Source organism: Cherax quadricarinatus, chromosome 7 (genome assembly GCF_038502225.1).
Source record: "Cherax quadricarinatus isolate ZL_2023a chromosome 7, ASM3850222v1, whole genome shotgun sequence".
Taxonomy (NCBI): domain Eukaryota; kingdom Metazoa; phylum Arthropoda; class Malacostraca; order Decapoda; family Parastacidae; genus Cherax; species Cherax quadricarinatus.
The window spans coordinates 17,696,710-17,722,478 of record NC_091298.1 but is presented as its reverse complement, the minus strand read 5'-3'; the positions used below and the strand labels follow the sequence as shown (position 1 = coordinate 17,722,478).

General features: G+C 39.9%; 1 long non-coding RNA gene across 2 annotated transcripts in view; it reads left to right on the top strand.

Annotated features, from left to right (window-relative positions):
• LOC138852383 (uncharacterized) overlaps positions 1 to 25,769 on the top strand; it is a 387,670-nt gene that overhangs the window by 8,388 nt on the left and 353,513 nt on the right. The window lies entirely within an intron of this gene.

The following is a 25,769-nucleotide window of genomic DNA, read 5'->3' as shown; positions in this document are numbered from 1 at the left end:
TGTAAATATTTGAGGTCCCCACCTCCCCTTACCCCGGAAGAGTGTGAGGGAGACGGGAGGTTGGTGTTGGGGTCGGTGGCGGTCCTCACTCCGACATGGGCTGCTACTGGTAACTTCTGCCTTGCTTCAGAGAATTTCGAATCTTATCTGTTGCTGTCTTGCAACATTGGATAGCTCCTGACGACGCACGAGACTACGAAAGATCTAGAGCTAAAGATTTTCATCCCTGTATGGCTTGTTCTGCATTATTAAAATTGCCTGTTTTCATATATATATATATATATATATATATATATATATATATATATATATATATATATATATATATATATATATATATGCAGAACAACCACTGTGAAAAAAAAGTAGTGAAATTCCAAGCGAATTCGTGATTTCTCACATTATTATAGTTTCTTGATAATGTGAGAAGTCACGAAAGCGCTTGGAATTTCACTATTTTTTTCACAGTGGTTATTCTGCATATTGTGACCCCTCAAGGAAGGTTCCTTGATGTTGGTGAGGGGCTCTTGATTTAGGGAATTGGATCTGTGCTCCAGTTCCCCGAATTAAGCCTGAATGCCTTCCACATCCCCCCCAGGCGCACTATAATCCTCCGGGTTTAGCGCTTCCCCCTTGATTATAATAATAATAATCTGCATATTGTGATATCATTTGTTTATTGTGATCTTATTGCATATATATATATATATATATATATATATATATATATATATATATATATATATATATATATATATATATATATATATATATATATATATATATATATATATATATATATATATATATATATATATATATATATATATATATATACATATATATATATATGTATATATATATATATATATATATATATATATATATATATAACATACTTGAAATATAGGGGGTGGTAGGAGAAAATTCTCAAACAGCTTCAGGGAAAACCTTGAGTTTTCCCTGAAGCAAGTTTATTCTTTTCTCTGAGGATGAGGGTCCCCATGACAGTTCTAGAGGTGGTACAAGAATGACAAGAAACAGATGATTGCTGATGTTATGAATGAAAAGAAGTTGGTTGTCCTGGCCCTAAGCGAAACAAAGCTGAAGGGGGTAGGGGAGTTTCGGTGGGGGGAAATAAATGGGATTAAATCTGGAGTATCTGAGAGAGTTAGAGCAAAGGAAGGGGTAGCAGTACTGTTGAAGGATCAGTTATGGAAGGAGAAAAGAGAATATGAATGTGTAAATTCAAGAATTATGTGGATTAAAGTAAAGGTTGGATGCGAAAAGTGGGTCATAATAAGCGTGTATGCACCTGGAGAAGAGAGGAATGTAGAGGAGAGAGAGGGATTTTGGGAGATGTTAAGTGAATGTATAGGAGCCTTTGAACCAAGTGAGAGAGTCATTGTGGTAGGGGATCTGAATGCTAGAGTAGGAGAAACTTTTAGAGAGGGTGTGGTAGGTAAGTTTGGGGTGCCAGGTGTAAATGATAATGGGAGCCCTTTGATTGAACTTTGTATAGAAAGGGGTTTAGTTATAGGTAATACATATTTTAAGAAAAAGAGGATAAATAAGTATACAAGATATGATGTAGGGCGAAATGACAATAGTTTGTTGGAATATGTATTGGTAGATAAAAGACTGTTGAGTAGATTTCAGGATGTACATAGTTTATAGAGGGGCCACAGATTTATCAGATCACTTTCTAGTTGTAGCTACACTGAGAGTAAAAGGTAGATGGGATACAAGGAGAATAGAAGCATCAGGGAAGAGAGAGGTGAAGGTTTATAAACTAAAAGAGGAGGCAGTTAGGGTAAGATATAAACAGCTATTGGAGGATAGATAGGCTAATGAAAGCATAGGAAATGGGGTCGAAGAGGTATGGGGTAGGTTTAAAAATGTAGTGTTAGAGTGTTCAGCAGAAGTTTGTGGTTACAGGAAAGTGGGTGCAGGAGGGAAGAGGAGCGAATGGTGGAATGATGATGTAAAGAGAGTAGTAAGGGAGAAAAAGATAGCATATGAGAAGTTTTTACAAAGTAGAAGTGATGCAAGGAGGGAAGAGTATATGGAGAAAAAGAGAGAGGTTAAGAGAGTGGTGAAGCAATGTAAAAAGAGAGCAAATGAGAGAGTGGGTGAGATGTTATCAACAAATTTTGTTGAAAATAAGAAAAAGTTTTGGAGTGAGATTAACAAGTTAAGGAAGCCTAGAGAACAAATGGATTTGTCAGTTAAAAATAGGAGAGGAGAGTTAGAGGTATTGGGAAGATGGAGGGAATATTTTGAGGAATTGTTAAATGTTGATGAAGATAGGGAAGCTGTGATTTCGTGTATAGGGCAAGGAGGAATAACATCTTGTAGGAGTGAGGAAGAGCCAGTTGTGAGTGTGGGGGAAGTTCGTGAGGCAGTAGGTAAAATGAAAGGGGGTAAGGCAGCTGGGATTGATGGGATAAAGATAGAAATGTTAAAAGCAGGTGGGGATATAGTTTTGGAGTGGTTGGTGCAATTATTTAATAAATGTATGGAAGAGGGTAAGGTACCTAGGGATTGGCAGAGAGCATGCATAGTTCCTTTGTATAAAGGCAAAGGGGACAAAAGAGAATGCAAAAATTATAGGGGGATAAGTCTGTTGAGTATACCTGGTAAAGTGTATGGTAGAGTTATTATTGAAAGAATTAAGAGTAAGACGGAGAATAGGATAGCAGATGAACAAGGAGGCTTTAGGAAAGGTAGGGGGTGTGTGGACCAGGTGTTTCTAGTGAAGCATATAAGTGAACAGTATTTAGATAAGGCTAAAGAGGTCTTTGTGGCATTTATGGATTTGGAAAAGGCGTATGACAGGGTGGATAGGGGGGCAATGTGGCAGATGTTGCAGGTGTATGGTGTAGGAGGTAGGTTACTGAAAGCAGTGAAGAGTTTTTATGAGGATAGTGAGGCTCAAGTAAGAGTATGTAGGAAAGAGGGAAATTATTTCCCAGTAAAAGTAGGCCTTAGACAAGGATGTGTGATGTCACCGTGGTTGTTTAATATATTTATAGATGGGGTTGTAAGAGAAGTAAATGCGAGGGTCTTGGCAAGAGGTGTGGAGTTAAAAGATAAAGAATCACACATAAAGTGGGAGTTGTCACAGATGCTCTTTGCTGATGACACTGTGCTCTTGGGAGATTCTGAAGAGAAGTTGCAGAGATTGGTGGATGAATTTGGTAGGGTGTGCAAAAGAAGAAAATTAAAAGTGAATACAGGAAAGAGTAAGGTTATGAGGATAACAAAAAGATTAGGTGATGAAAGATTGGATATCAGATTGGAGGGAGAGAGTATGGAGGAGGTGAATGTATTCAGATATTTGGGAGTGGACGTGTCAGCGGATGGGTCTATGAAAGATGAGGTGAATCATAGAATTGATGAGGGGAAAAGGGTAAGTGGTGTACTTAGGAGTCTGTGGAGACAAAGAACTTTGTCCTTGGAGGCAAAGAGGGGAATGTATGAGAGTATAGTTTTACCAACGCTCTTATATGGGTGTGAAGCATGGGTGATGAATGTTGCAGCGAGGAGAAGGCTGGAGGCAGTGGAGATGTCATGTCTGAGGGCAATGTGTGGTGTGAATGTAATGCAGAGAATTCGTAGTTTGGAAGTTAGGAGGAGGTGTGGGATTACCAAAACTGTTGTCCAGAGGGCTGAGGAAGGGTTGTTGAGGTGGTTCGGACATGTAGAGAGAATGGAGCGAAACAGAGTGACTTCAAGAGTGTATCAGTCTGTAGTGGAAGGAAGGCGGGGTAGGGGTCGGCCTAGGAAAGGTTGGAGAGAGGGGGTAAAGGAGGTTTTGTGTGCGAGGGGCTTGGACTTTCAGCAGGCATGCGTGAGCGTGTTTGATAGGAGTGAATGGAGACAAATGGTTTTTAATACTTGACGTGCTGTTGGAGTGTGAGCAAAGTAACATTTATGAAGGGGTTCAGGGAAACCGGCAGACCGGACTTGAGTCCTGGAGATGGGAAGTACAGTGCCTGCACTCTGAAGGAGGGGTGTTAATGTTGCAGTTTAAAAACTGTAGTGTAAAGCACCCTTCTGGCAAGACAGTGATGGAGTGAATGATGGTGAAAGTTTTTCTTTTTCGGGCCACCCTGCCTTGGTGGGAATCGGCCAGTGTGATAATAAATAAATAAATAAATAAATATATATATATATATATATATATATATATATATATATATATATATATATATATATATATATATATATATATATATATATATATATATATATATATATATATATATATATATATATATATATATATATATATATATATATATATATATATATATATATATATATATATATATATATATATATATATATATATATAATATAATGAACATCATGAGGTTGGGAATGTGCAGCGTTCAGAAATACACGCACATATCGTGTTAGAAAACAACGATTAGGAGTCACTTTCACCTGATGGTGGCTAGGTTGCATTGAGTCAGTACCCTGGCTGACTGCAGGCTCAGTTAAATGATTCCCGGGTTGCTAGCAAGTACTCTGACTCATGGTTAACTGACTGCAGGCTCAGTTATATGGCTCGTGAGTCATGAGCCAGCACCCAGGCTGACTGACTATGGGTGGCTGGTTCATAGCCGCTGACTCAAGGAAAACATGACAGGGAAAGCAGGTCAGTAAAGCCATCACGGAAGTCGTAATACACAATTTTAGTTCTCGGGAAGAAGACACTTAAGCTACATGAAATATATAACAATATTACCCTACCGGGTTTGCTATTCTGATTTTGATTATTACAAACATTATTATAATTAACAATTTTGGTAATAGTTAAATTAATATTATTACTAATATAACAATAGGTACGCACAGCTCAAAATCCTCTTCCTTTCGTTAGCAGTCTGCAAATTTACTGTATTATAATGCATTGCCCTATTGAATATTATTAACAGTTATAATATTATTCATAATTCTTATAACAATAGGCACCCGCAGCCCAAATCCAAGTTCTTTCGTTAGCAGTCTGCAAATTAAATTAATTACCGTATTATTCTATTGGACTTGGACGTATCATTGTATATCTTGTATAATCCAAATTAATTATACATTTTAATTTCATTTCCTGATCAGGACTGATATACACCGAACTAATGTAGTAATTATGGTGTGATAAGGTTTGATCCAGATCTAAGTAATATAGTTAATATGTCTGATGCGGTTAGATCCAGATCATATATTTTTTAATTAAATCACGGAACGGGCGGGGCTTGAACTCACAGGCCAGTGAGTTAACCACTCAACCACTTGGCTCTAATAAGACTTGTCTAAGTAGGTATATTTCTATGCATCATAGGGAGGTTAGCATGGGACCCACTGTGACGGTAAATGCAGTTTTTTGCAGACGAATCTCACACCAGCGTGTCTATGGCGTACTCTAACTCAAGTCCCTTCAAAGCCGCCGTCATGACTCACGAAATCGTAATAACATGACTGCAAACAAGTCACGCAACGGGTGATTTGTTTGCAATCCATCTAAACCAGAGGGACCGCAGTGGCCCTTAACTGATTTTGTGTTGCTCTCAAGATGTGTCAGGTTCACCGGTCTGTAGGCTTTAGGGCAAGTTAAATTCCGAATTAGGACACTTGTGTTCAGTTTATTAAAGGAATTGTTTCGCCATTAGTGGCAAAACCTTTCCTTTAATAAATGTCCTGAACTGCTCACAAGTGTCCGTTTCCACAGTTTGTAGGTATCAGTTAATACTTTATGTTTAGTTGAAATGTCGGTCGTCGAATACGTACATTTGCATTGCACTGTGTATTTTTAAAGTGCGGACTCGACAATATTTTTGAACTTTAATATGTCCCACTTGAACAAAAATGTTGGTGACCCTTGATATAGACTTTTCTCATCTTTTCATCATCTTGTTCCTCCTGAAAATTAATCCAGTATCACCTTTTTTTGCTATGGAATTTTGGAATATTAATTAACTATTGATGGAATTAGTGGTTAATGTAATCAGTAAATGCAATAAAGATAAGTATGGTTGTATAAATGATCTTTATACATATATGAATTACTTACCTTTACACAGGGCTCCATACACCAGTAAGTGTGTATGCGCACCATTTAAGTATCCCTGACTGTTGATGCAGTCTTATTGGCTCTTGTGTAGCTGATAGGCTTTAAACCTAATAAACTAACCAACTATTATATTATGAATTTCTGACCTAGTAATTAACTGGTCATCAAAATGGAATAGCTTTGATTAAATTGTTAACGGTAAAAGGTTGCAGAGTCCGGAAACAATGAATCTGTTGCAACTGCATACATAACAACTGAAAATTTCTCCAAAACTCAGATAACCTACACAGAGAAGCTTAAGATCCATACATACATCGAAAAAAAAGTTGTGAAATAGTTCAGACGTTGCATTTTTCGAGTCTTTAAATTGTTTAAAAAAATCGTTGCTAAAACAGATTGCATGTAGCTGAAACTAATATGAACATGAGGCATAACTATTGTGTATATATTAAACACCGAATTGCGAACCACACTGGGATAATACTAAAATAAATTAAATTACACTGTAGCATTATTAAAGTAAATTTAAGGCCAATATCCTGGCAGTTTATGCCTTGTAACATTGACAATACCAGATTGGGTAGCGGGAGCACCAGGAGGTCGTTTGGAAGGGATGGAAGAAGATGGATCCTTATTGACTCAACATATTTAGTAATTAAGATATAGATGAGCTAGCTTTCCACACACCACGTTCTGAATGATCCCACACAGGTTTAGCACTTTTTGAGACTATAATTTCACCACTGTGTGAGCCCTACTACAGTATCCGCCAGTTTCCTGAGCACAAGTACAACCGTCGCCGGTGTACTTTAATAACGGATGGTTAGAGATTGTGGTCGTAGGACGACCATCGCTGCACCCTTATGTTAACTAATGTTGACGGTGTCTTCAAGGAGGGAGTTGCTCGATGCAAGTGAAGGGCTCTTGAGTCAAAGAGCTGGAGTTGCCCTCCCCTTCCTCGGATCAAATTTGATTATCTACTATTCCCTAGTGCTGTATGATTCCAACGGGTTTAGCGCTTTCTTTAGATATAATTAATAATAATAATAATCATCATCATCAATATAATCATTTTGATGACGCTCAGTTCACATCGCTAATTTCTTAAAATTGCTGGGAGTACTCGGCACTCAGACCACTGAGTTTAACACGGATGAGCTAGAGGTCGCCGCTTTTGTGGCTATCACTAAAGGGCCCTCGGCTACCTATTTTAAGTAAGTTTATTTAGCCACAGATACATATAAATACAATTATCATACATAGTGTATATCACATAGTGTATATACATAGTGTATAACCCCCCAAAAAATCAAAGTGACTGATTTCCATTGGGGTTGTCTTCTTGGCCCTGTTCCCGACCAGGCTTCTTGGTTGCAGGTCTCATCAATCAGGCTGTGGGTTGTAGCAGCGTACAGTTATCGTAGGCACTTGCAGGGCCCCCGCCACAGTGCCTGGTTCATCTTAGGAGAGACCCACATTGGGATTTTTCCCTTGATAAGTAAACTTAAAGCATTACCCTGATTCACACCTTCATTCAAGCTAAGTTTTTTATACCCTACTGTGGTTAAAGGAAGGAGGAGGAGGGGGCTGCTATTGAACCTGGATAGTATGTCAAACATTTCAGGAGTTTATCATCCATTTAAGGACTAATAATATATATATTTCTAACACGAAAGATAATAACTGTGATGATATACAAACCTGACAAAGAAGGAAAGCAAGTAAAATGCCTTACGTAGTATAATTAACTGAAATGCTCTTTTTCTTTAGTGAATGGATAAGTTGCCGTTTTCTTGGGTACATTTAATCACATGGAAAGATCTACTGCACTCCAAGTATCCAGGTAATATTTAGCTATATTTTGTAATATTTTATATTGCTCATAATTTTTCATTTATGAGAGCGAACCTTTGAATTTATTGATCAACTTTGCATTATCACCATCATAATTTTTTTTAACTAGTTGCTTGTAAGAGAGACTTTTGGGACACTTTAAGACATTATATAAATAAAATTAGCCATTTTATTAAATATTGGATATGGTCAACGGTTGAATTTTACAAAACAAAGAGGATTAAGGTTAGCTAGTGCGAGACCTCGTAGACCAGCAAGCCAACACTTACAAGCATGCACTTGTAGGACAGTAACAAGGGAAGGGAAGTTCCCTTGCAGCACGCAGCCACAGCAAGCAGCAACAAGGCTGCTCCTATATCTTGCCGTCCCCTGGGCCTATCCGAACTCCAGTGATGGCCAAATTTGCAAGTACTGCTGCAACAACATGCAAGGAACCTATAGTGACATAAAAACTGACGGTGACGACAACGAAATGGACTAAATATGACAAAAGAGGGACCGGCATTCAAGTACCAGACCTGCTGCCAGACGTGAACCAGACATGAGACGTTTTCCACTACAATGAAATAACTGACCTCCATATCAACTGCACCAGTGTTTAACGGGAAGACAACATGGCAGAAAACCTGATCAACTAAATCTCCAAGGAAATGACAGGTCTGTAGGACTTTTTTCTTCAGTGCCAAACGAGGGAAAGAATTGAGCATTTAAACATGGCTGACCGGCATCCAAACAGCCGCTACTGCCAGACGTACAACTAGCGAAGTGAAATTCTCATCTTTACTGACGTTCATCTGTTGACAGTAGCATCATATCTGTACCACCATCATATCACCTGTACCAGTGCTAACGAGAGGGGAACACAGAAGACATCGTCAAATCAACAGTACAAAACTCCAAGGTTATAGGTCGGATATCCCTCAGTGCCAGTCGTGAGAAAGAAGTGAATAGTTAAACAGTCAAGGTTAATGTTTTAGTAGCTGACCTATATTCAGCTGAACAGTGTACAGTGAGAGAATCATAGCAGAAAACGCCAAATATATCTATAAACTCAAGGAAAGTCAGGTTGTAGGTGGCGTTACTCCCCTCAGTGTTTTAAAAATGGCTGAGTCAGCAGAACAGGTCAGGAGACAACAACACCACACAACCCCCGATAAATGGAATTGACGGGGATTTGGAAGGATAAAACCATAGATTAAACCTTTCTGATCTACCAGAATGGAAAGGAGTTAGAAGTTAATTGGGGAAGCCAGACTGTGAAGTGAGATGGGAAGGGGAGTGTGTAATAAGGGGTTAACTGTAAGGGTTGTGTGAAGTTAAGGGAAAAGTGAGCAGTGAAGAGGGTTTTGAAGAGGAAATTTTACTAGTAATTCAGTGGTGATTGCTAAAGCAGATACTACGTGTACTAGGGACTGGAAAAGAGAAATAAATATTATTGTATATGAGTAAAAGAGCGAAGAGTGAAAATGGCAGGCATTAGGGGGGTACAGGCTGCCATAATTATATTTACATTTCTTCTTCAATTCCATGAAGAAAGAAATAAGTCATGGGGGCTGGAAAAGGTGAATGGAGTAACAGCGCCCTGGACAGTAAAAGCCCAACAGTTGCCATCCTACCAGAAAAGTAAATGTCACTGTCGCCGCAAGGTATGGCAACACCGCATACCCAAACAAAAACAGTGGCACACAGCTCTTATTGTAGCGCTATTAAGTGGTGATATCCAAATTAATCCAGGACCTCAAACTATTGTGCAGAGGCAAAACAGGCAGATAAATGACGGCGATAATGACGGTCTAGTAGCTAGGAATGATAACCTTAACTCCATATGTAATGCATACATAGGTCAATGTGAGACGATACAGCCATTATTATCTCAAACACTACCAAACAGGTGCATACACTGTACTAAAGTACGCATGAAAAACAGAAAAGGCACCTTATGTAAAATGTGTAAGGGGTGGGTGCATGATGGATGTATGTACAATTATAACAACGGTGCCAGAATTCATTTTGTGTGTAACAAATGCACTTTAGCACAGTTACCCTTTAGCAGTGATGACATTGATTTACCTAAATTTAATACAAATGACCCATTGCCATATATTGATGCTTATGATTGTTTTATGAAAACAGGCCTTCACTTTATTCATGTCAGTGCAAGATCACTTCTTCCTAAATTGGCAGAGATTAGGATTCTAGCTAACAAAATTAGGGCGGCAGTTATAACCATCTCTGAATCTTGGTTGGATGATACGGTGACTGACGACGAGGTCAAAATAGATGGTTACAATATAAAACGATTAGATAGGAACAGAAAGGGTGGTGGAGTATGTGCCTACATTAGAAATGACTTAGCTTACAACCCAAGACCTGATTTAAATAACAATAAACTGGAGATTCTATGGTTTGAAGTGCTGCTTCCTAAGACCAAACCCATCTTAGTAGGAACTAGTTACCGCCCTCCTACCCAGGACCAGTTCTTAGAAGACTTTTCCAGAGTCTTGTCCGGAGTTGAAAACAATTGCGAGACAATAATACTGGGCGACTTCAATATCTGTTTTCAGCAGCAAAATAACGGGCTATGCAAAAGGTATAAGCAAATTCTAGGATTAAATAGTTACACTCAACTAATTAATACTCCAACCCGGATCACACAGTTCTCAGCCACCCTAATTGACCACATACTTTGTAACCGCTCTGAGAACATTAGTCAGTCAGGCGTCATTACTACAGGTCTTAGTGATCATTTCATCATTTACTGCACCAGGAAAATCACTAGGGATAGGATAGGCCTACACAGGACAATAAAAATGGGGTCAACTAGAAACTACAGTAAAGAAACACTGGTAAATAGGCTACACAATTGTGACTGGACAGAGATAACAAGTTGCACGGACGTAAACGATGCCTGGGAAAAATTCAAAACAATGTTCACTACCATCCTTGATAATATTGCACCAGTTAAAGAGGTTAGGATTAAACGAAGAACTGAACCCTGGATGAATACTGAGATATTAGATAATATGAAATTCAGAGACCAGCTGCTAAAAAGATTTAAAGCAAACAGACAGGATATTGCAGCACTAAATGAATTCCAAAGGGTGAGGAACAGAGTACAGAGACTTATAAAAGGAGCAAAGGCAAAGCACTACTGCTCAAAAATTGAAGAGTATAAGCATAACCCCAGAAAGCTCTGGCAACAACTAAAACATTTGGGGTATAGCCATAAGCCAGTAGATAGGTCTAACATAGTACTCACTATCGATAATGAGGTATGCCATGAAACATCTAAGGTGGCAAATTGCTTTAATTCATACTACACATCTGTTGCATCAACACTAGTAAGTAAACTACCAGCTGCATCAAATACCTTTAACACAGACTCTGATAAGTTTCAAACATACTATACCAATAAAGGGGTAACCCCAAACAGTTGTCAACTAGTAAGTGTATCTCATGACTTTATTCAAAAAGAACTAAGCAGGTTAAACCCAACTAAGAGCACAGGCCCTGATAACATCCCGTCTAAGTTCCTAAAAGATGGTGCTTTTGAACTGTCAATCCCTATTGCTCACATAATAAATCTATCAATCACCACTAATACCGTACCGGAGGGGTTCAAGGAGGCCAGAGTTACTCCTATCTTCAAGAAAAATAGTAGGTCTGATGTAAGCAACTATAGGCCTGTTAGTATACTCAGTATAATATCTAAAATTCTAGAGAGGGCGGTGTATTCTCAAGTAGTTAAGTACCTTAATGACAACAACATTCTCCATAGCTATCAATCGGGCTTTAGAAGATCCTACTCAACCGACACCTTCCGTATTAATCTGATGGATTACCTGAGAACTGAAATGTCAAAGGGGAACCTCATAGGTATGGTAACCTTAGACCTGCAAAAGGCCTTCGATACTGTCAACCACAATATATTATGTAATAAACTTCAAGCTATCGGTATAGGTTCTGTAGACTGGTTTAAGTCTTACCTTAGCAACAGGAGACAAATAGTCAAAATCAGCAAAACAGAATCAGAACCCCTGCCGATAACATGTGGAGTTCCCCAAGGTAGTATTCTGGGTCCCTTATTATTCTTATGTTATGTCAATGATATGCCTATCAGTGTCAAGTGCAAACTCCTACTGTATGCAGATGACAGTGCTCTGTTAGTGTCAGGTAAAGACCCACAAGATATTGCTAATGTTTTAACACTGGAACTGGAGTCCTGCAGCAAATGGTTAGTAGACAACAAACTATCATTACACCTAGGGAAAACTGAAGCCATTCTCTTTGGCACGAAACATAAACTGAGAAGGGTAAATAACTTTAATGTTCAATGTAATGGGGAGCCCATCACTTTGGTTTCATCAGTAAAATATTTGGGAATCCCCTTTGACCCATGCATGTCAGGAGAATTGATAGGGAACAGTGTAGTAAAGAAAGCGAATGCCAGACTGAAGTTCCTGTATAGACAAGCACAGTGTCTACATACTGAGGCTCGCAGGACCCTATGTCTAGCCCTTATACAATGCCATATGGATTACGCTTGCTCTTCTTGGTACTCTGCCTTGACAAGAAAACTGAAAGATAGACTGCAAATCACCCAGAACAAAATCGTAAGATTCATCCTGGGGCTGGGACCAAGAGAACATGTAGGCCAGGATGAATTACAGCAGTTGGATATGCTGAATGTTGAAGACAGAGTAAAACAACTGAAGCTAAATCATGTTTATAAAATTGCTCACAAACAGTGTCCAGAATATCTTGCTGTCAATTTTGTCAAGGTTGGGAACCAAAGCAATCATAGTACTAGGGGGAGAGAGCACAACTTTGTAGTACCCACAGTCATTGGCCAGGCTTCAAACACCTTTTATTGTACAGCAATAAAGGAATGGAACAGACTACCCGCACATGTCAAAGCCAGTCATAGCATGAACCAGTTCAAGAAGAGTGCCAAAAGGTGTCTGATGAATGTAGCTACAGAAAGGGAGGGGAATGATTTTCTATTTTTTAGCTAACATACGTGTAAATTTTACCATATTCCTAGTAATGACCCTCGTATTGTAGATAGTCTTAATGACCTTGGTGTAGTAGATAGTCTTTTTAGTATGATAATAAGATGTTATCTTCATTGTAGAATAATAAGAAAATGTTATAACCTTTATATTATAATAATAAGGTAAAAGGACCCCAATGGAAATAAGTCACTCTGTCTGACTTTTTTGGGTTATCCTAGGTTCTCTACACATATGCTGCTATGTATGATAATTCTATGTAACTGTATTTGTGTATACCTGAATAAACTTACTCACTTACTTACTTAATTCCCATTAGTCTGGTTCCTTGCTAGCTAGTGTAGTGTTCAGGTTTGCGACACTCAGTATCATCTAAACTCTGTCATAATGTAGTATCTTTGGATTGCGGGCCCCTTAAGGGGAAAGGGGTGCATTGATTCTGGTGAAGGACTGTTGATTCAAGGAATGTGAACTTCCTTCCCCTTGGATCAAGCCCGATTAATAAAAAATTTCTAGGCGCTATATGATCCCTAAGACTTAACTATTCTCTCATGTATATAATAATAACTGTATTGATTCCAGAAACTGTTGCAGCTTCAGCCTCACCCCCTGTAGTTCATTCCCTCTATAGTTCACACCCATCCTTCTTATCTTTCTCTTCCTGCCTGCAGGATGCAGCTGTAATAACGCCAGATGACTTTGCCACCTCCTGCAGCTCCCTTTCCACCCCTTGTTTCTGTTACACTTCATCCTAACTCCTATATCTTTCATTTCCTCCTCCCTGATTCCTATTACCCCTGTTTCTTCTTAGCTCCTGGAGTTTTTTTTTCGCTCCCTGGTTCCTGTTACACCTCTTTCCTCCTTAATTAAGCAACCTGCTTCCATTTTACTACGTTAATTTTAGTATGCTATTCTCAACATCAATTTCTGAATGTTCCAGGTAAACTTGCAAATACTATTTTCTTTAAGTTAGGATATGCTACGTTATGCTAGGTTGTGTTACATAAACCTTTATAAATGTATATTTACCTACAAATAAGCAAGGAAGGAAAAACAACAACGTTGTGGCATAGGTAACACTCGTGGTGCCATAATGGTTGATTTAATACAACGCCACTTATTCGCTCGTACATCTCTCATTTCTCCATATTATTAATCTCAATCTTAAAATAATGAATCCTATGATACTCCAATACTGAAACTATGTACTGTGCCAAAACAAAAGCATTCACATTGCTAAACTCACAAACTAGTATTTAGTCACTTAGCCATAATACCAACTTACCTCATAATTTGTAATATTTTAAAATAAAGAATTAAACTAAGTCTGCCCGAAATGCCTAGCCATGCTAGGCATTCCTTCTTCCTACCAGACACCTCACGCTAAGCTCACTCGTTCCTCCTTCAATTTTGTTCGTGTTCCAAACACACCAGCTCATTTCCTGGTGCTGCTCATTGTTTCTCCCTCCTGCCACGGCTGTCCATACACGAGGGTAAACTACATAATCCCACTAACTCCATTCTCTCTCTCTTTTTTTTTTTTTACACAGGGTTTGACAAGGTTAAGGATCCCTAGCTTTATTGACAGCTATTTACAGGTTAAGGATTCCTAACTTTATTGGCAAGCTAAGAGCTGTTACCTACATCAGCTCATTTGAAAGCATTTTTATTGTTATGAGACATACAAGTAGGGAACAGGATGAAGTTGGAGCCATCTGTGGGTCAGCATTTTCATTTGATCAACTGACTTTATCTCGTTGACATCATTATGCTGTACGAATGTGTTCCATACTCGAGTCATCCTGGGTATGTATGATCTCAGATGGAGTGATGTTCTGGAGAAGGGTACAGCCAGAGTGAAGTTGCTGCTTTCTGCCCGTCTTGTGGCATAAAAGCTTGTTTCACGCTGTCCTCGAAGTGGATCCAAGTGTGGTATTTTGACAATATTGGCCTTGTACATAACAGTAAGGCCACCCACATCCCTCCTATGTTGAAGGCTCTGCTGAAACGACAGATCTATCCAGGATGGGTCCAGGCGAGAGATGAGACGTCTTGCTCTGTTCTCTACTCTGTCAAGCAGTCGCAGATGAGAGGGGGGGGGCAGGCAAACCAAGAAAGTGGAGCATACTCAAGGTGTGAGCGTACTTGTGCCTCGTACAGGATCTTGCAACCCCTACTGTCAAGCAGATGGGAGATACGGCGAAGTGCTGTAAGCTTCCTGGCTGCCTTGTTTGCAAGATTTACATGGTTCTTCATGGTTAGTTTGGAGTCAAATTTCACCCCAAGGATATCAACTTCTTCTCCAGGTGCCAACATCCTCCCATTCATCCTTACTACTGCACCAGCATTACCATCATGGTGCCTAGAGACGATCATCATTTGCGTTTTCTCAGGTGCAAATGTTACTCGCCATCTATTTCCCCAAGCTGATATAGCTCTCAGCTGGTGATTGATGTAGCTTAGAGCAGCTGGCATTTCTTCTCTTGGATAAGTGAATGTCAGTGTACAGTCGTCTGCATATGCATGTGATTCTGGGATGAGATGAAGAAGGTCGTTGAAGTAGACATTCCATAACAATGGACCCAGCACGCTTCCTTGTGGAACACTTGCCCCAATAGGATGTCTTGCTGATTCCGTTCCATTGAGAACTACACTTAGAGATCTACCATGAAGGTAATCACTGAGGAGACATGGCGTAGAGCCTGCAATTCCCAGTGCTTGAAGTTTTGCTAAGAGGCCCTGGTGCCACACCCGGTCGAAAGCGCCAGCAATGTCCAGTGCTACCACACAGCTGACTTTGGATTCATCCAGTGACTGGTGCCACTTAGTGGAGAGGTTTAACAACAGATCAGCAGCAGAGTAACCTTTCCTGAAGCCATATTGACGATCACAAAGTAGTGAGTGGTAGTCTTTGTCATTTGTCTTGAGATTATTGTCTCAAGGATCTTACCAGTGATTGACAGGAGTGACACTGGTCTGTAGCTGCTGATTTCTGCTCTGCTCTTCTTTTTGTGAACAGGGACTACATTTGCCTCTTTCCATAGAGAGGGCCATTTACACTGTACTAGGCAGTGCTGAAAGATGCGAGTTAGAGGTGTTGCTAGCTGGTCTGCACATCTTCTCAACAATCTTGGGCTCAACTTGTCTGGGCCCACAGCCTTTTCTTGGTCAAGCGATTTAAGTAGGAAATGCACCTCCTCCTGCGTTATTGTCACCACTGGCAGTTTTGACACAGTTCTTGCAGCTAGCCAAGGAGGGTCCCTTGCTGGATCAGGAACTTGCATTTTGGTAGCAAAGTGTTCAGCAAAGAGGTCCGCCTTCTCTTGACTACTAGTAGAGGTGGTCCCATCCTGTCGATTTAGAGGTGGAATAAGTTCATCAGGCAGATAACCTTGTCTGTCCTTGACCAGGGACCACCAGGTTTTGGAGCCTACCCTACCTGATGCTAACTTTCTTTTAGTGTCCACCTCCCATTTAGCAATGGCCCACTTTTGAACATCACCCATATGCCTACAGGCTTGCATGTGCAAGTTCCTGTTATAGGTGGTAGGATGTCTCTTATACCTTCGCCATGCTTTGTACTTAGCAGTAGCAGCCTCTCTACAACGAAAGCCAAACCAAGGCTGATCTGTAGGCTTCGTCACATATTGCCGGTGAGGAATGTGTTCTTGTTGTAGATTAAGGATGTGTCCAGTGAAGGCTTTCACTTGGTTGTCAACATCCCCTTGGAGAAAAGCATTCCAGTCGGTGGTGGCGAGCTCAGAGCAAAGGGCTGGCCAATTACCTCTTTCCCATAGCCAGGTTGTGCGTGTGGACTCCTCACCTCGTTCTGCTGGGATCTTAAGTGTCGTAAAAACAGTCTTGTGGTCAGACGATCCAACATAGCCGAGGGGTTGACAAGTGACTATGCCTTCTGCCAGATCACTCACTACTGGGTCAAGGGAGGAGCCAGAGATATGAGTAGGGAAATCAACAAAGTTTCTCATGTCAAACACTGCAAGAAGGTCATCAAAGTCCCTCTGTATAAGGTGCTGGTTGAGGTCACCAACAATTATAATATGTTGACAGTTGTGTTGTAGCAGAAGGGAGTCAATATTTTCCATTAGGAAGTTGATAGGGTCTGCATGTTGCCACTGAGGTCTGTACATTGCACATGCTAGTACAGAGGTACTAGTGTTTATACAGAGCTTGAAGAACATCATTTCAAGATGTGTAGGGGTGGCAACATCAATGTGCTGGGCATGAACACTTTTAGAGAAGCACACAGCAACACCTCCTCCTTGCCCTTGCCTGTCTCTTCTCATCCATGAGGTGTAGCCAGCAATTCTTGCAAAATTTTCTGGAGTCCTGTCATCCAAAAATGTTTCAACAACAGCTATCATGTCGGGACGTCGAGTGTTCACAAAACTATGTGTGAGCTCTCCAACATTAGTAATGAAACCTCTAATGTTGGCCGACAGGATGCTGATAGACTGGCTCCTCGTGATGAAGTGGTCAGCTTGAGGTGGTGGGTGTGTAGGGAATGTAAGGTGCCTGCCCTTGAGAGAGGTAGGGTACTGAGGCAGCTGCAGGGATGTAAGTCTGTGGTCTTGTATAAGGCACAATCCCACCTGCTGGGCTGGGATAGGAGTAGCTAAGTGGGTGACGTGTGAGAGTGTTCACCAATTCAGAGATCCTGCTGGTTTGTTCTGAGAACAGGTCTTTAAACAGGTGGCCCTGTCTGTCAAGTTCCTTTTTCTTCCGACACTGGTCCTCCTTATGTCCTTTCTTGTAGCAGTAATTACACCTGGTATCTCGCAGGCAGTTGTTGGCAGTACTCTCTCTCTCTCTCTCTCTCTCTCTCTCTCTCTCTCTCTCTCTCTCTCTCTCTCTCTACATTGTAACCCTTATAACACATGGCTGCACATCCCGCCCCTCTGCCTGTTAATTACTAGTGTTGTTGGGCGCAATTCTTCATGTTTTGAGGGTGAATTTCCGACAAGTTATGTCATTTTTTTGTTCCTTTATATAAAAGTAGTTACATGAATAATACCAACCCACAAAGCAAGGGCAACATACCCTGGCTAAATTTTCACTGTTGAAATTGTACACAATAAAATATTTTTTAAATACGAATGCCATGAGATCTGAGTACGCTATGGAGTGGTTTTTCGTCGCCCATATTTTTACCAGTATTTTTAGTTTTTGGTTACAATATTTGTGCCCTCCCACTGTTAGCATTGAGAATAATACACTTTTATAACTGTTTTAGGGGTTAGAGTATTGATGATGTTAGTGTACCGATTAATTGCTGCCTAATGACCAAAGAGCAGTTGATACGCTTTGAATCTAATTAAACTACATGACTCCCTAACATTTCTGCCTCTCACTACGTTCCACCCTCTGCTTTCTTCTATTTCACTGCCCTCCCTTCTAGGGAGAGGCGTGAGGCGTTGGCGCTAGTGAAAATTTTTGATTCAGTGAACTGGAACTACCTTTCTTTACTTGAATCAAATCAGATTGTCCCATTCCAAAGGAGCTTCTCCATGAATATAATAATTTGCTGCCCTCTTTACAATCCACCATCTCACCGCACAATTTTTCCCCACCACTGGTTACCTTCTGGTGACACACTTTCATTGTCAGAGTTGAAAGCCGTAGAATGAGAGTGTACGTTACTTGTTGTTTTAGGAATTAAATTATATCTTGACCCTTAAGCGATCGATAAGCCCTAAACTACGTATCCTGAAGACGAAGAGGCCTAATAAATTAGCTTCTCTAGTATTTCCCCACCCCCTCTCACTACCTTACACCCACTGCTCTGGTTTCTTCCTTCCACTCCACTGCCCTCCCTATTGCTCTTCACTGCACTCCAGACCCTTAGTCACTTCTCTTTTTCATCCCCCACTACCCTCCCAAACTTACTAATAAGAGCCAGCACTTGTTGCTACCTGACTACCTGCCACCTGGCGTGAGAAACCTTAATAAACAGGTGGAGTGTGTCTGGCCGGTAAATTTTTGTTTCTCTGAAGCTTTTGTCAGATATTGTCGCGGTTCAAGGAAGTTTAAAGGCCTTTTCTTACCTTCTAGTGTCTGTAATTCCTACTTGCAGCAAGCTACTCTCCAGGGAATGATAATTAATGATCTATTCTTCACAGATACTTTTAGGATAAAATTTTGCTTCTTCCTTTCCCCACCCACAAGTTCTCTTTGAAAAAAAATATGGATATATTAAATGGGCGCAATTACGATGCAAAATAAAAAAAATGGCTGCAAAGTTGTTAAGAGACTCAACCGTTCCTAGTTTAGAAGTTTGTCAGTTTATTAGAAACTGTTACTAGATACTGTTGGCAGTTCCTTGTAAAGTTACTAGAGTGATGTGTTTAATTTGTGCAGTTACTGGACATAAAGTTTTAAATGAAGTTGCTAGACTGTTGTTGCTATTTGTATTTCCGAAGGGTTACCTTTAAGTTACCCAATATTTTGTTCCTCAGAGTTTTTTCCTTTGTAATTTCAGAACGCCACATCTGATCACCTTCAAATTTTCATTGCTAGTGTAAATATTGTAGCTATGGTATATTTTGTAACTTAGGTCTATATGTTCTCTGGTGTCAGTTTTATATGGACTATTCCCGATTTTCGTTTCCGTGCGATAATCTGCCAAAGCCTCTTCTGCTTGACTTCCAACTTTCAAGTCTGGTGTGTAGTACAAGGTTGGGGTTGTTATTGGAGTGCTAATGTCAATTTGTCAGTTTTATTTTTTAAACCTGTACAGTACCTACTGTACCTGTATGTCGTCGGTAGAGATTGAAGCCGTTTAGAACAGACATATTTAAGTTATTTTACATCATTATTACTGATGCAGCTTTTGAAAAGGATAATACTTTTAGGTTTATCCTAAACAAAATATAGTTTAGCCTATGTAGGTGTCAGTTTGCCAATTTAATAATATAGTTATTCAACTTGCTGTTGTATTCTGTGCCTTAACTAGTGAATGCATCTTATGGTCGGCTTTAAATTTTTAGAGCTGGTGCGATTTTCTCAAAAGGAAAATCCACATTGAGTTTAGGTTGTGTAAATTTTAATATGTCATGTTCATTAAACAAATTGGTCCCCTTGCAGTAACTGGAGAAGGCCTCTTATGACAGGATTCAAACCTTAAATTCCGGTGCAACATACGTGGATACTTACATATTTAGATAATTAACTGCATTAGAAATTTAGTCGCATCTGTACAGTATTAATATTTTTTACAGGCATTGGGGTAGATGGGGCTAGGTTTATAAGATACGAGGATGTCTTTCTCGGATTGCGCAGCGACCGAAATATATTTAGTTTGTAAAATTACTGTTGCTAGTTGCTGATGAAATTACTATAGACTCGTTATTAGTTGCTAGTGTAGTTACTAGAGGTCGCACTTCATATAATCTGAGACCCTTTATAATATGCCATTCAGATTTTTTATGGCAATATATTTTCCATGGATATACATGAATTAGTATTTTACGTAACTAGAGAATCAGTGTTCAAGCCTATGCCCAGCCTACCTCAACCATTAAGTTATTCTCTTCACTCCCTTTTCCATAAAAAAAAAATTCACTCGCGTTTTACATCCATTTTATGGCCGACTATTCTCTAAATAAAATTTCTTAATGGTTATAGCTATGTACGATCTCCAAAATTGTCAAATTTTCGTCTAAAGCAACCGAGAGTTCCAGTGGCATATTATGGATAAAAGCGAGGAAAATACACACATTGCACAAGCTTTTATTGGGACGATGATTAGCTTTCTGTGGAGGTTTATCAAGTCATGACCTTGATAAAACTACATACTGGAAAACGTTGTTCCAGTAGAAGCTTATTCCGCAGCGTCTTTTTTTTCACAAGCGAGATTACTCGCTTGTGGCATCCACAACCTTTTGTTGTAAGTTTAGATATGCTCCAAAAGAAGACTTAGGAAGACGTTGTGATATGAAAGACGTAATTGAAAGCGCATAAACTGGGCTGTTGAGATGGCTTGGTCATGAGAAAAAATGGAGTAAAATGGTAGGTTAGTAAAGGAGGCTGTGTAAATCTGGAGTAGTGGAAATGGAGGGAGGATGCGAAAGAGTAACTGAGAAGCAAGGGCATGATTATCCAGTAGGCATATGCGAGCATTATAAACCTGATACACAAATAACCCGCACATAAAAGAGAGAAGCTTACGACGACGTTTCGGTCCAACTTGGACCATTTACAAAGTCACACTAACCAGAAGTGGAGCAGGACGGCTATATATAGGTAGGAAGAGGTGCTGGTTAGTGTGACTTTGTAAATGGTCCAAGTTGGACCGAAACGTCGTCGTAAGCTTCTCTCTTTTATGTGCGGGTTATTTGTGTATCGTTCCAGTCACGGTATTGCGCCTTTTTTGTTAATTATAAACCTGAAGGAGTGTTTACCAGAGGGTAAGCAGTGTATTTGGAATTGATTGGGAAATAAGCGACCCGGTCTTAAGGTTTCTTTACAATTTCATACAACCGCAGTGCGCTGCCACTATATGATAGTTGCATAAAAAAAATACCAGTCAAAAAAATGAACACTGTAGTATTTATATATATATATATATATATATATATATATACATGTATATATATATATAAGTCTGTTGAGTGTACCTGGTAAAGTGTATGGTAGAGTTATAATTGAAAGAATTAAGAGTAAGACGGAGAATAGGATAGCAGATGAACAAGGAGGCTTTAGGAAAGGTAGGGGGTGTGTGGACCAGGTGTTTACAGTGAAACATATAAGTGAACAGTATTTAGATAAGGCTAAAGAGGTCTTTGTGGCATTTATGGATTTGGAAAAGGCGTATGACAGGGTGGATAGGGGGGCAATGTGGCAGATGTTGCAAGTGTATGGTGTAGGAGGTAGGTTACTGAAAGCAGTGAAGAGTTTTTACGAGGATAGTGAGGCTCAAGTTAGAGTATGTAGGAAAGAGGGAAATTTTTTCCCAGTAAAAGTAGGCCTTAGACAAGGATGTGTGATGTCACCGTGGTTGTTTAATATATTTATAGATGGGGTTGTAAGAGAAGTAAATGCGAGGGTCTTGGCAAGAGGCGTGGAGTTAAAAGATAAAGAATCACACACAAAGTGGGAGTTGTCACAGCTGCTCTTTGCTGATGACACTGTGCTCTTGGGAGATTCTGAAGAGAAGTTGCAGAGATTGGTGGATGAATTTGGTAGGGTGTGCAAAAGAAGGAAATTAAAGGTGAATACAGGAAAGAGTAAGGTTATGAGGATAACAAAAAGATTAGGTGATGAAAGATTGAATATCAGATTGGAGGGAGAGAGTATGGAGGAGGTGAACGTATTCAGATATTTGGGAGTGGACGTGTCAGCGGATGGGTCTATGAAAGATGAGGTGAATCATAGAATTGATGAGGGAAAAAGAGTGAGTGGTGCACTTAGGAGTCTGTGGAGACAAAGAACTTTGTCCTTGGAGGCAAAGAGGGGAATGTATGAGAGTATAGTTTTACCAACGCTCTTATATGGGTGTGAAGCGTGGGTGATGAATGTTGCAGCGAGGAGAAGGCTGGAGGCAGTGGAGATGTCATGTCTGAGGGCAATGTGTGGTGTGAATATAATGCAGAGAATTCGTAGTTTGGAAGTTAGGAGGAGGTGCGGGATTACCAAAACTGTTGTCCAGAGGGCTGAGGAAGGGTTGTTGAGGTGGTTCGGACATGTAGAGAGAATGGAGCGAAACAGAATGACTTCAAGAGTGTATCAGTCTGTAGTGGAAGGAAGGCGGGGTAGGGGTCGGCCTAGGAAGGGTTGGAGGGAGGGGGTAAAGGAGGTTTTGTGTGCGAGGGGCTTGGACTTCCAGCAGGCATGCGTGAGCGTGTTTGATAGGAGTGAATGGAGACAAATGGTTTTTAATACTTGACGTGCTGTTGGAGTGTGAGCAAAGTAACATTTATGAAGGGATTCAGGGAAACCGGCAGGCCGGACTTGAGTCCTGGAGATGGGAAGTACAGTGCCTGCACTCTGAAGGAGGGGTGTTAATGTTGCAGTTTAAAAACTGTAGTGTAAAGCACCCTTCTGGCAAGACAGTGATGGAGTGAATGATGGTGAAAGTTTTTCTTTTTCGGGCCACCCTGCCTTGGTGGGAATCGGCCGGTGTGATAATAAAAATATATATATATATATATATATATATATATATATATATATATATATATATATATATATATATATATATATATATATATATATTTCCAGTCACTCATTTTAATGTGCCATCTTCCATGATAGTTACATTGGGAGAAGAAAAGCTACTTACTGTCCTCGTGATATTCCCTCACACAGAACCTTACCAAGCCTGGGAGACTAGTAGGGGGATGAGGATTCGTCAGGTATTCCACTGTCGGTTAAAAGCTACAGGAGTTTTTATCACTTGGGAATTACCATTTATCGTGATGACCTATTCCACATATAGAACTGAAATTTGTTATTCTATATGGGTTAACATTAGACCGCTGAGTCAACGCTCATCTGAAATGGAGTGAAGAAGGGACTATGGTTGGGTAGACCAGTGGCTGAGTTGTCCCTTCTGGAAAGTGTGTGGGGGAACTATCGAGTTATTAGATATTGGAATTAGTAGTAGTAGCAGCAGTGATGATGGTGGTAGTAATAGTAGTTGTAGTAATAGAAATAATAAAATAATAAAAAATAATGCCTGTGGCAATAATAATAATAAACAATGTAAAGCCATTATATGATAAAGATTCGCGGCATCTGATTTTCCATATAAAATAAACTATCAAACACATTATATAGGATATGCTAGTGCCTTAGAATTATGCTTACTTCTTCAACACCATCGAGCTATCTTCACGTTGCTGTGTTTAATTTTCCTGTGGGGTATATGACATCGGTTTCTTAACGTTTTCTGTATATTTGCAAATTCTATTTTTTATATCTTAGTTAAATTAGGTTTGGTTACACAAAACGATGAAACCTATATTTAACCACAAATAAATAGCAGCCGCAATCTAAATATTATAATACTGATATCTCTTAGTTTTCAATCAGTTCTACATTATTAACAGTTGCCCCGGCGCTAGCAGCAGCACAGGCAACACGTATATACTGTAACAATGAAGAAGTCAAGGCCAGAATATTCGCTCCACTCTTATATTGTTACACTTTGGGGAGAGCGCTAAGCCCTTTGAGGTTATGTAGCCTGGGAAATGGGAGGGATTCGAGTTCGTTTCAAGGAAGGGAGCGTTCTACTGTTGAAAACAGAATTAAATGGGATTTAAATAACAAGGCTCAAACCTGCTTGGGCCCGAGGGCAACAACCTTCCCAGTTTCCTCACTGAGCGTGATTAAAAGTTTCTTTGTCACAACTCCTTTATTAGTGTTTCCGTGAACCAGACCAGCCTTGGAAAAATTCAGGCCAGGGGTAAAGGTTAAACAGGCAAGTGACCGCATAGTATGGGTGACCTTGCTGTAGGCGATATCGTTGCTTATACTTTTATTCTGCCACTACTGTTAAAGTTTGGCATGATGTTACTACTACGCCATTGCTGCCGTGGTGGGAGGGAGGAGGGTTGTGGTGATGGATCACCTGTTGCCGTGGTGGGCTGCTCAGCACCAGTATTATAGCTCACCAACACATGCTGCACCAAGCGTATTAACCCCGGCCTGCTTGTCCTTCGATATGTTAAAACAGCTTAAATTATGGATCTTTTTTTCTGCAACCACGTTATTTCCTAGTCATCAAACTTAATCTAAATTTACTACCCCCCCTTCCCTTCCTTCCTGCACGATTAGGCTAATAAACAAGATATACGATATTGGTTGAGACTTACTGTTAGTTGTTAAGAATGAACTTACAATACTAATATTTCAGAATGTATTTTATTAAAAAATAAAAAAGCGTACAAAGGAAAAACAGGAATAAATAAAACAGGAATAAAATAACGTGCTGTAAATATCTAACCAAGACAGAACTCGCAACAGAAAGAAATTTAGATTTAGAAAGGATATCGGGAAGCACTGTTTTGGCAGTTGAGTTGTAGATGAGTGAAACAAACTCTCAGGTTGCGTCATTGGGAAGGGGGAGAACGTTTGGTAGCTTTAAATATAAGTTGGATGGGTTTATGCGTAGGTGAGTTGGACATGCCTTACATGGACCAATAGGCTTACTGCAGTGTTCCTTCGTTCTTATGATCTTATAAACAAAACCGTGCGACCTACAGCCTGATTTCAAAACAGAGAGAAACCTCATCAGACGGGCGTCCAGGGCTCTCGATAGCTCTTTGTTTAATTAATGCTTCATTAAGAAGTTTTGCTCCTTCCTCGCAAGTTAATGGACATTAAAAAGCTTTAGGAAAATCTTGTCTGTTTGTTTAGGTTTCTGCTCTAAAACTCGTTGGCAAACAGCTGTTGTCGGAAAAAGGTCGGACGAGATTTCAGTGACAGCCCCATAGATATTATCAAAGGAACTAAGTTATGTATTAGCATTTAACATTTGAAATCGCTGAAAATAGCCTTTTTTATATTTAAATTATCCTTTCGCATCATGCCTTAGTTATACCCAGCAGTAGCATGAACGTTCAGCAGAGGATGAACCGAGTGACCTGGACAAACTAATGGGACTGGTCAGCGCTCCAACATAAACTTACGTCTAAATAGATAAGCATACTTCCGTATGTGTGGCTTCATTAACAAACACAAGAGATTCCGACGCAAATGGAGACGTGCACACATCCAGATAGACCATTACCTTTGCACAGACCCCGATCCAGATCCAGACTCCTAGATTAGCTTCTGCGATCTAGGGATGCGGGATTGCGTGTTTTCTC